Here is a 14,580-nt window from a genome sequence, read left to right as displayed (position 1 = left end):
CTGCCCCCAGTGATCTCCTTTTAGAGTGTTGAGGAGGCTTAAAGCTTAGCTGTGAGTACAGCATTCATTGGGAGAGTCCAGAGACTAGCAAAGTCAAGGAATCCACTAGTGACGGAGATCAAGGGGCAACAAAAAATATGGGGAGATTGATCCAGTGGTCTTGAATGGGAAAGGCCACTGGGGGTAGAAATACAGAAGTGTATCCAGAAAGGATAATATAGGACAAAGGTGGTAGAGCAAACAGCACTGGGGATATTTGACCCCACATTATGGCATCAGGTATCGCTTACCTCAGTGCCTCCATGTGACCCCTTTCCCCCCTCCTGTCAGTTGTACCTTATGGTCCCTCCAACTGTTCTGTCCTCCTGCTCCACATCTTCAAATGTCCCTCTCCATTTGTACCTTCTCATTGTCACTCCCTTTATCTGTGCTTCTGAGTTGGACATCATGGTAACCCAAGTGTTTCTCACTCACCAGTTGCATCACATGTGCTGATTGCTGTGTCTTGAAGTGTTTATCACACCGTACAGTCCCTGTCAGCAAACCTCTTCTCCTCTATTTAAGTGGATATACCAAATATTAGACATCCACTCATTCCTGGCCATCACTATGCTGATCATATCCCGGAGGGTCATAAGCCACTGGGGCAATATAAACTCTTTCCAGAACACTGGGCAACAACTTATTTGCATATCACCCTTACTTTTTGGGCCCAACATCACCGATTGTCCCAGGATCCCTCTTCCTGCCTCACTTGTATACTCGCCTTACACCTCCCTTTTCCTAATGCGTAGAGCTCCCAAATAGCTGTCTATCCACAAACTCTTCTCCCCCATTACCCTCCCCTAGATAGTTGCCACCTAACGCCCCCCCCAAAAGGCCCTCCAACTGTTCCTCATATGATCCCTGTCATTAGCAGCACCACCACCATTGTCCTATTTATGTGCAGAGGAGCCCCTGTTTCCCGTCATTGCTTAATTTGTGCTGGTACCTTCAGGTGGTAGACACCATCACTCATTTTTGAGAACCAGGACTATTTTTCAGCAGAGAAAACCAAAAATGGGAGAGTAGGAGGTGAACAAACTAGAAAAACTGTGATAAAAGGAAAAGAACCAGCAAGACTCACATAAAGATAACCGATTCCACTTGAATTGGGATTTCGCGGTAGTAAGACCATGCAGTAATTGGTTTACTTAATGGCCATTTATATGTTAGGTGTGATATTCTCCTTTCAAGTTGCCCTATAGTTGGGACTCTGGTCCTTACCATTGTTGTCTTTGATATAGGAATGTGCTGTAGAGTGGTTTTTGAGATTGGGGCACAGTGAGGATTGTGGCTGACCACCCCTGCGAAGGGGAGTTTCAAGTGCATGGTCAGAGCTGAGACCTCATCCTTTTCCTAGGACTGTTATCTGAATAAGTTCAAAGCAAACAATGTGGTGTGATGTACTGCTGCTGTCCTACAATGGAACACAAGGTTATGTACTGAATTTGACATCATTTCATGCTTTGAGGGATTTTTTTGAGTTCCTTTCCTGGATATTCAGGGCTTTTGGATAAGGCTAAAGAATTATAAATGAGTTGGTAAGTTATAACTTGCTGGACTAGGAACAGTTTTGCTCATTCTCATCCAATGATTCTGAAGGCAAATGGGTAAACTGCTCCCTGTTGACTACACAAACAGACAGATATCTTTAGCTCAGAATAAAAGTTTTGAATCTTGCTAGAAGTCACAAATGAGCTTGCGTCTCAATAGTCGGCTTTTCACCTGGCTGTAATTAAACACTAGGGATAAAAACAGGTTTAACCGAACTGTGCCCTGTTGTTTTTCTCTAGAGGTCTATTTACAATCCCCTAGTCTTGGCATCCGTGAACAAAAGTAACTTTTACAAAGTTTGCAGCACAGGCTGGAATAGGGTTCATGGATAAGGGATTTGCTTGAGTGCTAGCGATGAGCAGTCCTGGACTGCTTCCAGCAAAACAAAGTTTACTTTGATCTCAAATGACCGATTATTCCACCTGAGCACCTCATTCAGGAGGTGACTGTCTGAGAGTCGCTCTGTTAAAAAGTTATTACGTTTTTTCAGGTCTTGGCTTTAGCTGATTTCTATTCTGTGAATTTGGCCCTGCTTAGTTATAGTTACCTCAAGTAAGTATAACTTGCGACCCCCACCATGCACAGTGTTTTCATCAATGATGTCATGTCAGATGTTGCAGTCATGTTATCAATGATATCATATAACATGTCATGTGTGACGTAGTGATTAGCAGTGCATGACCAAATCACATCTTATAGTTACTTGAAGGCACGAGTTATAGTAACTTGAGATGACCATAACTGGTGAATTTCAGTTGTTTTGTTTGTTTAAAACAGTATGTTTCAACCAACATTTTCTCCTAACTACAATATCTCTTTAACCTTTGTTTTCTCAATACATTTCTGAGGATTTTTTTAAATGTAAAGAAACATATTATTAACATTCCAAACTATAGCGTCACTTTCGCCTTTTGTAATTTCAGCAAATTTCTATTTTATTTTTAGAGTAAAGTAAGATCTCCATCACCGTATGCAACATGGGGTTGGGTGCAGGGCTTAGCCTACGGCCAGGACCTACATCCAACTCCCTGTAGGTACCCACCCTCCAGCTGGGGACAGGCTTGGGTAATTCACCCAGTGGGTTTGGGCGCAGGGCCTGGCCAATGGTGAACAGCATTCTTACTTTACGGTAAGCAACCACAGAAATTTACTAAAAAAGCAAAGGCTAGGTCAAAAGTTCAGCAGGCTTATTGGGGTCAGTACATCAGAATATATAAAAACAGACCTATTCGCTATGTCAAAAAGTCAACAATAACTAGAATCAAATATATATTTTATAAATTGACACTTTACAATGGTTAATAATAGTGATTATATTTTCAGTACTGCTTTGTTTAAAGTAAAACATTAAACAGGCCTTTGTGGCCTAAAAAATGTTTTTAAAAAGACTCAAAGTGCAACCATCGAATCCACAACAAGAGGTCCCTGCACTCCAGCTGAAGTGCATACAGCTCCAGCTTGGAATGCCTTAAAAATATGGTAAACTCTCCCTGGGTCATGGATTATTATTCTTTGTATATTATTTTCTTTATTTTTTGTTTGCCTCGGTGCCCACTCATAACATTACCAGATGGTGTTGGCCGCAAGGTGAGCCTGAATGCCTTTGCAGCCCCTGCCGGCTCCTCAGCCAGCACTCATACCAGCTGCCAGAGGAAGCTGACAATTTTTATTTTTCAATTTTTAAAGAGTTTACCCCGTTGTCCACCCACAATATATGCCAATGTTGGGGGCTGAGGTGGGAGCCCTAAGGCCCCCGCTGGCTCCCCATCCAGGCACCCATTGCGATGCTGGCAGGAGACAGCATTTTTTCATTTCTGTTTTTAAGGGGATGCCCCGGTTCCCACCCAGGGCGCCCAAAATACAGCTCTAGGGGGTAGGTGTTTTTTGTTTTGCTAATAACTTTGGTACCTTTCGATGAATCTTCACGAAAGCTAGTGTGCAGTCACTTTGGCTGCTCTCTGTAACGTTTTGGGATGATCCATCAAGCTGGGGCCGAGAAAAGGGGGTGTCCCAAAACTTGTTTTCCCCATGCAATTTCCTATAAGGACTTTAGACATGACTACAGCCCGAATCTCGGAACCGAATGACACCAAATTTAAAAGAAAGCTAGGTCATGGCCCAGAATGGGTGCTTTTCATAATTTGGTGTAAATCAGTTCAGTAGTTTTGGAGTTATTAAAGAAAAAAGATATATGTATATCTAGTGACATAGATCCATGCGCCAACAGCAGTGCCGTGGTTGGCTGGCTGCAACCTGAGAGGACAGTTGCAGTCACCATTGTGTTAAGCAGGAAAAATAAAATTTAGGTGATCGAAGGGGTCATGGTTGAGGTACCCTGACCTCATAAGACTAATGGAGGGGACTCTGAAGGTCCCCTCATGGGCAAGAAATTGTCCAAAAACGTTTTTGTCGAGAGCATGAGAATCTGGGGATCCACCTCACACACCCACACAGCCACTCATTCACACACTCACAAAACCAGTCACACACTCACTCACAAACCCACACACACCTACTCATACACCCACACAGCCACTCCAACACCCACTCACAGATCCTCACAGTCACACACACTCACACCCCCACCCCCACAACCAATCACACACCCACTCACAAACCCAGGTTACAGGGACATTATACTTAAGAAATAACATTAAAAAACGTATAAATTCACTGAATAAAAATGCAGGTTACAGGGACGTTATGGTTAGGTTCAGATTCTTTCCACACACAAAACCATAGACATTCAGCAGTTATAGTTATAGTTATTCAAGTTACTTCAAGTAACTATAACTAATGCCCTCCTCATGCACTGCTAATTACCCAACATAATAAATCAATCATGACCTTTTCTATGACATCATTCATAATATCACTGCAACATTTGCAGTGAAATTATTGATGAGAAAACTGTGCATGGCGGGGGCATGAGTATAGTTACCTTTTGTTTTTTCAGTGTGTGTATGTGTGTGTATATGTATATATATATTTGTTTTACTCATCTCGTATGCACTCCCATAGGTCAGGATAAAGACGAAGCGGACCCAAATTGCTGGTGCTGTTATTTTATTTTGCTTTGTGCCCTGCATCAACCATCATTACGCGTTTCGGCCTTCCAAAGGCCTTGATCACATGACGCGCTTGTTCCTTGTTTACATCTATTTAAAGTGACAGTGCTTGTAACTGGTGACTAAACTTACAATAGACATAGAAGAGTCTGTTGCATCATCAGCACTAATAACCGCATTTGACAATAAGTTAACTGATGTTAAATTTATTTTCAACAGTTTGATTAAATATCAATAAATATGCATCTATAAAAAAAAAATATTTAAATAGGTGCAAAACTGTTAAAAATATATTAATGCAAAACGAGACTTCATAGTAAAATACAGGGTAAAATACATGTTAAAAAGTTTTTCAAATAAAACCTTTTTATGTATAAACATTCCCAACTGTACTAAGAAATCCCAACATGCCCCCATAGCCACGCCTCTCACCTGTTGGAATACCTGGTTCTGGAAGAGAAAGTAATTATGTTTTAAGCAAGCTGTAATCATTGCCTGTAACATCTTATTGTGTTGGTGAAAGTACATAGGTCGAGTGTCAAGGTAATGCTTGATCGCCTTCATTCCATCTCTATGATTGATGCTCGTATAAAGAGACGAAACATCGAGCGAAATCAAAAGATATTCAGGTTGCCACTTGATTTTAGTCAATTTTCTTAACAAATCGCTGGTATCTTGCACAAAGGAAGGAAGATTCTTTACATGTTCTTGCAAATGATAATCCACATACTTGGACATATTTTCCATTATGCTGTTGCAGGCAGATATTATATGCCTTCCAGGTGGTTTGTTCACATCTTTATGTATTTTTGGTATGAAATATACCACAGGCATAACGGGATGGTCATTTTTTAAAAATTTGAACTCATCGGCAGTCAACAATCCTGCACTTTTCCAAGCTATGAGACTTGAGTAGAAATTGTTCCAGGATGCTTTGACATTTAACATGATGCTGCGCCTGTAGCAATCCCGGTCATTAAGCTGTATCAACGCCTCTTCCATGTAGAGATTGCACGGCCACAACACCACGTTCTCTCCTTTGTCGGACTGACGGATGATTAAGTCATCATTAGCCTGCAATTTTTTCATTAGTTGGAAATATGCATTGTCCTGCTTGGTATAATGCTTGGTTGCTCTTGCTTGTTTTTGGTAAAGAGTTTTCAGTTCTTGTGTCCCTTTATCATTAAACACGTCAATGTTTGTCCCTTAACATGATTGGACAGAACTTGGACTTTGGTTTAAAAGGTGTTTTTAATGCCCCAGTATGCGCTGGCGTTTCCTGACTGATTCCAAGATCTGTACCATCGATGTCTTGATGTAGACAAATTAGATCCTGCAACAAACCTACATCACCTGCTGTTAACATGGAGGGGCTGGGTATATCACCAGTAGGTATTTCCTTTTGTTTTTGATACACCCTGCATCAAGTGGTACTTGCGTAATTTAAGGTTGCGTATGAATCTAAACATGTCAATACGTGTTTGTGGGTAATTGAAGTCACTTTTTGGACTATATGATAATCCAAGAGACAAGATCTTTTGTTCATCGTCGGTGAGATTAATTGTAGACAGATTGATAACAGTGAGTGCATCACTTCCATTGTCTTGCAGTGCTACTTGCGATTCCATTACTTTGTACGTTTTTTGTTGCTTTGTTTTGCACTGTTTGCTGCATCGTCGTCTCCCCGCTTCCTGTTGCGGTCTTGTTGATGTTTACACCTTGTGCACGTGGGCGCAATGTCTGCCTCCTGTCCTGGCGCAGGCAATCGACTTCCTGTGCCAGGGAGAATTTGGTAAACCCCAACCTCTGTGTTCTCATTTGCTCGTTGTCAGATTCACTGTCTGGAAGAGAGTTTAGGTCGGAGGCTAATGTAGGTACAAATCCGCTTGTGCTGACATCAGCTGCTACTGAAGAGAGGGGTGCCACCTTCCTAGATGTTTTAACAGTATCAAATTTCTTAGCGAAGGTGAACACTTGGCCGTGTTCATAGTCCAGCTTGTCGCGCTGGAACTTGAACATCTTTTGTTCTTTTATTACCTCTTCTTCACGCTGCAAGCGTATTAACATTTCATCTCGGTATTTCTTTATACGCGCGAGTTATAGTTAGCTGAACTAACTATAACGGTAGAATTTCCATGGTTTTGTAAGAGTGAAATGTCCCGCCAACTACGTTTTTTAAAATGCTAATTTCTAACTATAACGTACCTGAAACCTATGGTTTTTTCAGTGAATTTCAAAGGTTTTTTAAATGCTAATTTCTAACTATGACATCCCTATTAAGTCCCCTTGAATCCTGAAGGTCCCTGGTGGCCAAGTAGCCCACCAGGTACATCCAGTAAGCGCCACAGACCCGTGTTTCAGAGTGGTGTAAAAAGGGGGCGTGGCCTTGGACCACCACTCTGCAATGCAGCTTCCTAGCGCTTACTGGCGGTACCTGGTGGGCTAGTTGGCCCCCAAGGACCCTTAGGATTGAAGGGGACTTATTCCTCCAACTTAGAACGCGCCACAGGGCGCGTTTGCACACTTGTCAAATCAGGCCACGCCCCCTCCCTGCACCACTCTGCAAACATGCCCCCTGGTGCATTGTAAATTGGGGGATTAAATCCCCTTGAGTCCTGAGGGTCCCTGGGGTCCAACTAGCCCACCAGGTACCTCCAGTAAGCGCCACAGAGCTGCGTTGCAGAGAGGTGTAAAAAGGGACGTGGCCTCGGACCACCTCTCTGCAAGGCAGCCCTGTGGCGCATACTGGAGGTACCTGGTGGGCTAGTTGGCCCCCAGGGACTCCCAGTATTGAAGGGGAATTAATTCCCCAACTTAAAACACGCCATAGGGCGCGTTTGCAGAGTGTTGCAGGGAGGGGGTGGGGCCTCCGGCACAATGTCGTTCTTTTAAAAAAAACATTTTTTAGAAGGGGGGCTGTGTTGCCCCCCTTCTTTTTCAAATTTTTGCAGCCCTGGGGACCCCATCCCCCAGGGCCTGACCCCTTTATAAAAAATAAAAAAATCGAACCGGGAAGGGGGCCATGTGGGCCCCCTTCCCGTGGCCAATTCTGGCCCCGGGGACCCCATCCCCCGGGGCATGGCCACTTATATTTATTTTTTAAGGAGGGGGTCCTTTATTTTTTTTAATCCTTTGGGGAGGGGGGCCACATGGCCCCCCTCCCTGGCCACTTCTAGCCCCGGGGACCCCATCCCCAGGGCCGGCCCTATCCGTTGGGGACCGTGGGGGGAGCCCCAATGCCCCCACGGTCTCGCCGGCTCCCCGCCTCATGCGGGAGCCGGCATTGCTTTTCCACACGGGGAGCTGCTGACATGCAGCTCCCCGTGTGGAAAAGCAATCTGGCTCCCACCCTGCCATAGCAAACACTGCACAAAACCTGCTCTCGCTTCCATGAAGCAAAGCAGAATTGCTTTGGTCCAAGGGAGCTGCATGTCAGCAGCTCTCCTTGTCCAAAAGCAATGCCGGCTCCCGCAGGAGGTGGGGAGATGGCAGGAATTGCGGGGGCATTAGGGGTCCCCTGTGGTCTCCAACATGAGGGGCTGGAGTTCCCGGGGTAAACAAATGCCCGGGGGGAGGGGGCAAGCAGGTTTTTAAACAAAGAAAATGTCTGTGCCTAGGTGGATGGGGTCCCCAGGGCAGACTTTGAGTAATAAGAAGGGGGGTATTTTATTTTGTTGTGTTTGGAGTCGCGACACCATCGCAGCTTTCAGTGCGCCCCCCAGTGTAATGTCGCGTTGGATTCGTGGATCCACCCCAAATAAATAATTTTATAGTATATAATTTAGAAGGTAGTGTTGCATTTGTGTACTTGCTTTATAGAGTTAGTGAGATTAAAGTCAATAGAAGATTACCTTTGATAAAGTTTGTAAAAATATATAAAATTTAAAATTTAAAGTTAAACCTGAAAAGTGCTTTTGCAGATTTGCGACGGGTTTGCGAATCCACAAAAAATTAAAAAAGAGTACATAGGTTTATAAAAAAATAAGATTAATTATTGTGTTAAAGGGTGGCTCTAAAAAGAGCCCTTGTTTTCATTATGAGTTTGTTGTAGCTACATGTATGTGCGGATGCACAGCTTAAGGTTGTTGAGAAAGACACTGTTCCCTTGATCTGTGAAGTGTACTCCATCACTTCTTTAGATGTCATCCATATCAAAACATAGATTGTTGTTATAGATGGAATCCATCCTATGGTTTCTGTGGTAAGCAGAAACAGCTTTATTGACCTTATTTCTAGCTTTCTCAATCTTTGGACAGAATTGATTTGACCACTTCCATTTCTGGCATATATTAGAGTCTACAAAGACCGTTTGAGGCAAAAGCAACATCAATTGTGCAAAGGTATCCTTCATTAGCATTTCCAGACCTACCCCAGTCTATGTGCCTAGGTCATTGTCACCACCATGCACAATCATGAGGTCAGGGGTTTGGAGATGCAAAAAGGTTTTAACCAAAGGCATCAATTGATGCCATTTTAATCCTCTCAGTGCAATCCATTTAATATCCACATTTTGAAAAGCTAGGTCTTTGTTAATAACTCTGTGTTCAGCATACCTTTTTGCACCAGAAAACATAGCTGTGCCCTATAATCCATACTGTAAGCATCTTGAAGGGATGTCTGGAAGTAATGAAAAGATGTCTGTAGCTGATTTAGTCAGTTGGTAGAATGAAAGGTATCTAAATTGGTGGAGATGATGCTATTTTTGAAAAAGCCGATAAGGGATTGGCTGTTCATGAACATTGTACACTCAAAGATAGCATACATGTTACTTTCCTAAAAAGGCATGTTTATGATTGGTTATTAAAAAACATTTGAAAGGTACAGTAGATAGGATAAGGTAATATTTTGCAAAAGCCAACCACACCTGGAGTTTGCATTTGTACGTTTGTGTGCTGAACTTGAAAATATGGTGAACTTGTGACCTGCCAATACAGTTGAATATTGCAGAAAGTGTTACTATGGAAACTGGGATTCAGCAGAATGGGGGAAGGGTTGAAACTTTACAGTGGATTTAAAATGTGAAATAGAAACTTTAAATATAAGTGATATGTTACTAAATGAAGTCATTTGTATGTGTAGAACTAGTGTGTTGTTGAAAAAGTATACTAGTATTATTATGAATAGGTTTTTGAACTCCCGTAAGGAGCATCGCGAAGGAATCATGACTCCAAAAATTTACAGGACCAGTTTGAGCACTATTTGAAGATAGTTAGAAAGGGTTAATATGTCTAACCAACAATGTTCCCTCTAATTGTTTTCCTCTGTGTGCGGCAGTGTAGGATCTCTGTGCGCTGCAGCCATGGCTATGTGCGCCAGGAAACAGACCACGAGTGTGTGCAGCGCCAAATATCCCTACAAACTTTTGTTTAAAAAACTGAAAAGACGGTGCGTTTCCACACATACAGCTCCACGTTAAGGGTCTTAAGGCAGATTTGCAATTTGGATACACACGCCATACATGAATTGGTTACACAGGCAAGGTTTACAAAAGCACAAGACTCCATCAGTGGTACCATAATAGGATTTTACTAAAGATTCTTAACTGGAGCACTATTTATTGGGTGGGGAAATGTTGAGAGACTATACAAGACTACATAAACATAATAAGTTGTGGAATGGAATCTTCTTGCTGTATTTTGCAGCATTCATCTTCATTTGGCAACTTCAACTATTGCCAAATGCTGCAGGAAACAGTGCTTAATTTGTGAAACAATAAGTCCCGTGGCTCAAAGCTTAGCTCAGATGATGTGCGTTATTTTCTGTCTGTGGCCCTGGATGAGAGTTTGTCGAGGAAAAATAAGTAATGGTCCCCAGGGTGCAGTAACTGACCATGCATTGGTGGCTTTTCATATAAAGGGAAAAGAACTCCAAACCCAGAATGAGGACTTTGCCAAGGCGAGTAGAGGCAGAGCTTGGCAGAAGCTATACCAAAACAAGGGAATGTTTTCAACCTGGTAATATGTTTTGATACCTTGAAGACAGTAGATGAGAACTATGACTCTTTATACAGTAAGATCTTAGAGACACTAGATAAGGAAATACCCATCACAAATAGCAAAACCCATCAAAGGCCTCCAGCACCTTTGAACTGTTGAAAGTTTTTAAAAAACATACAAATGTTAGAATGGAAATGGTGCAAATTCTACCTAGAAGAGGATAAACAATTATTAAAGAACACCATAAATGAATACAAAAAAGATGTACGCAAGGCAAAAGCGAATTACTATACTACAGTAATTCTAGAAGCAACAAATGGGTTTGGGATAAATGAGAGAGTGGATGTAGAGGATATATTGATAGATTTAAAGAGTGTAAATAGAGTAGTGCATTGGAAAGAGTAGTAGAAAGAAGTTTGAGATGAGTCAGAAAGTTGGGCTAGACGATATATTGAAAGAAGGAAGAGTACTAGAGGAATAATAAACAATGGAACTGTTCATGAAGGATGGAGAGAGAGGAGAATACGGGAAACGGAGAAGGAGAGGAATAACAGAAGAGAGAGAGGAAGGCAACATAGAAAGGGATAAAGGATAATGTGGATAGAATGGAACCAATAAAGAATGAATACATGAGAACATGGTAATTGAGACAAGAAAACTGAGACGTTAAAATGGAGAATAAGAACATTTAGTAGGGTGGAGAAAATGTATGAATCGGCAGAGAACTGGATGAAGGGAATTTTGGAATAATGAAAAACCTGTAACACAGAGAAATTATAGGGCAAACAGAAATAATGGAAAAGCAAAGAACTTTAAGCCTGCAAATCCACAAACATGAAAATGGCACATTCCAAAATCTGCTGCCTTAGCGACTGTGCCCTATGGCAGAACCACATCATAAAGAGTTGCAAAAACATTACCATAAGAGTTACCCCCACTTCGACTTCGGAAAAAGAACGGGTGGTAGTTGCTCTGATTTTTAACAGAATGAAAAGGAATAACCTTTACAAAATAATCGGTTTCGAATTTCAGGTTTAAAAATGGTTGAGATTTCATCACCGATTTATTAAAGCTATAAAAATGGAAGACACAGGATCCTTTTATCAGATTAAGAATTTTGTAAAAGGTGCTCCTCATGCTCAAATCCATGCACAGTTTATTTTTTTCTGTGACACTGTGTTGCAAACAAACGAGTCACTGTAAGATTTCTGAGCCAAGAGATGGTCACGTGCTGCTAACCCGGACCTGTAAACACCAATCTGTCTTTGAAAATAATATCTCCTTCCCAGGAAAATAAACAAGGACCTAATGTTTGAATTGCTAACCAGACATGATTGCACAGATTAGTAAGTATTATATGGACTCCAGTGTGCCATTATGTATCACTGGGACCCTGCCTCTGGAATCAGTAGCCATTGCGACTTATAAACCAGGGACACACTTAAAACACTTTGAGATGATGTCTGTTTGTGTGTGTGTGTGTGCTTGCCCCCCTCTTAAAGCATTCCTCCAACTCTAAGACCATGGTCTTAATCCTTTGTCCTGGAGACTCCTTGGGCACCTGATGTATGATCTTCCAGTAGGTAAACCTTGCCAAAAGCCAAGTGCTGCAGTTGCGTATGAGAAGGGCATTATCTCAAGGGCATCCTGTAGCAGCACACAGTACAAGGGCAAAAAAACGACTGTGCCGATGATGTTTGTTTACTCTTCCTTTTCCACTTTTTTTTATTTTCCTCTGGCTAAGACTGTGATATTGCACCAAAAGCCTAAAAAATTGGACTATCAAAAACTACGAGCCACCTTTGTCAGTGTCAAGTGGTGAAGACTTGGCCTGCTATTTTCATGATTTCACCGGAGAGAAACTGTAAACAAAGTATTGAAAAAATTATAACAAAACGGTACTTGAAAACGCTGCAGTTCACTATGTCAAAGGGTCACAATCAGCCCCGCAGCTGTGCACAATTAAGATAAGAAAAGCAGAGTGTCCACCACGGCGTGGGCTAAAGCACACGTCGTGTTTGAGACAATGTTTTTCTTTACTTAACAGTGCACAGCTGCGGGGCTGATTGTGGGCCTTTGAGTTAGTATTCATGCTAATTGCACCGCACACCTGCTGCAATTAACATGAATACTAACTCAATGGCCCACAATTAGCCCCGCAGCGGTGGACTGTAAGGAAAGGAATGCAGCAAGTGAAAAGGCCCCTTGCTCGTGAGCTCAAGCCCTCCCAAAACCCGAGCCATATGGGAGAAACTTATCTGCCGCTCCCTCGCGTTCTTGCCTTCTCCCGCGACCAGGAAATGACTGTTTTTCGCGGTGCGCGCGTTTTAAATGCGGCGGCGCGAACATGTATGTGCGCGCTAAATAATGCTCACTGCGCGCTTAGGGTGACTTCGGTGCACGGGCGCGCGCAGGTTATTGGGAATAATGCTAACCAATAGAAGTGTGTTTCAGAATTTGAAATATTGTAGGAAGCAATGTGATTTGCTACTTACATTTATTTGTGTGCAGAAAGAGAGGGAAAGTTTGCCATTACTGGTTTCACCTTGCTGAGAGTGCTGCATGACATTATTGTGTACAAAAGAAAATCTTTAATACGTTTGTGATACTTGATATTCTGCAAAACTATTTGAAAGGTGAGTTAGAAATTTATACGGTGTGTTATTTATTATGAGGCAGTGCTTCTCTCCTTGTAGTGTAATGTTTGAAATATGTTATCAAATGTACAGATGTCTATTGTACTTTGTTTTATTGTGCTGAAATTGTATTTGAAATAGTTTGTGCAAAGTAACATGTGTAGATTGGCAGATGGATTAGTGATTATGGTAGTTTGTATGAGTGTGTGGAAAGGTGCAGTTGTAGTACCCCGCATAATTTAAAGTGCATTATGGTGACTGAGGTATATTTGTACTTGCACTGGTATTTTCACATGTGTAGCTCATATTGGTCTATGGAAATGTACACTTCAAATACGCCGCATAATTTTAGGTGTGTCTTTGAAATGGAAAGTGCAGTCTGTCAAGGTTAAGGGACTTTGTAGTCTTATGACTCAAGTATGTGTCTGCTTGCACATGTATTGTCACATGTGTTATACCTTTAAAGATGGTAGAGGAAAAAAACACTGGTATACATGTATTTGTATGTTTCTGTGACATATGATGCCACTAGGAAAAGGTACAGACACATGCATGCATGGTTTTAGGAGTATAGTGAGACTTTTAACAGACACTTTTGAAAAACTTGCTGCTTTGCATTTAGCTAGGCCCAACTGTCTCAGTAGTTGCTGAATAGTGAAGCTGCAGCACAAAAGTGAGGTTTAAGACGTATTGGTAGAAGGATTAGTGATTAGGTTAGCTTGTATTGGTCTATGGAAATGTACACTTCAAATACGCCACATAATTTTAGGTGTCTCTATAAAATGGAAAGTTTAAGGGACTTTGTAAGCTTATTACTCAAGTACGTGTCTGCTTGCACATGTATTGTCACATGTGTTATACCTATTAACCCCTTCGACGTTGCGCGAATTCTCCCGCTGTGCGGATGAATTAATGAGTGGGCGTGTTTCGGATAGCCCCAGCCGTCCTCCGCACACACCCACCGTGATGTTGGAAGGCCGGTGGCCGTCCTGAGCACTGGAGAGGTTAAGATGGTAGAGGTATAAAACACTGGTATACATGTATTTGTGTGTTTCGTTTACATATGATGCCACTAGGAAAAGGTACAGACACATGCATGCTTGCTTTTAGGACTATAGTGAGACTTTTAACAGACACTTTGAAAAACATGCTGCTTTGCATTTACTAGGCGCAACACTCTCAGTAGTTGCTGAATAGTGAAGCTGCAGCACAAAAGTGAGATTTAAGACTTGTTGTTAGAAGGATTAGTGATTAGGTTAGCTTGTATTGTCTATGGAAATGTACACTTCAAATACGCCACATAATTTTAGGTGTCTCTATGAAATGGAAAGTGCAGTCGGTCAA

Source organism: Triturus cristatus, chromosome 4_1 (genome assembly GCF_964204655.1).
Source record: "Triturus cristatus chromosome 4_1, aTriCri1.1, whole genome shotgun sequence".
Taxonomy (NCBI): domain Eukaryota; kingdom Metazoa; phylum Chordata; class Amphibia; order Caudata; family Salamandridae; genus Triturus; species Triturus cristatus.
The sequence above is the reverse complement of the archived record's forward strand: the minus strand, read 5'-3'. Positions refer to the sequence as shown.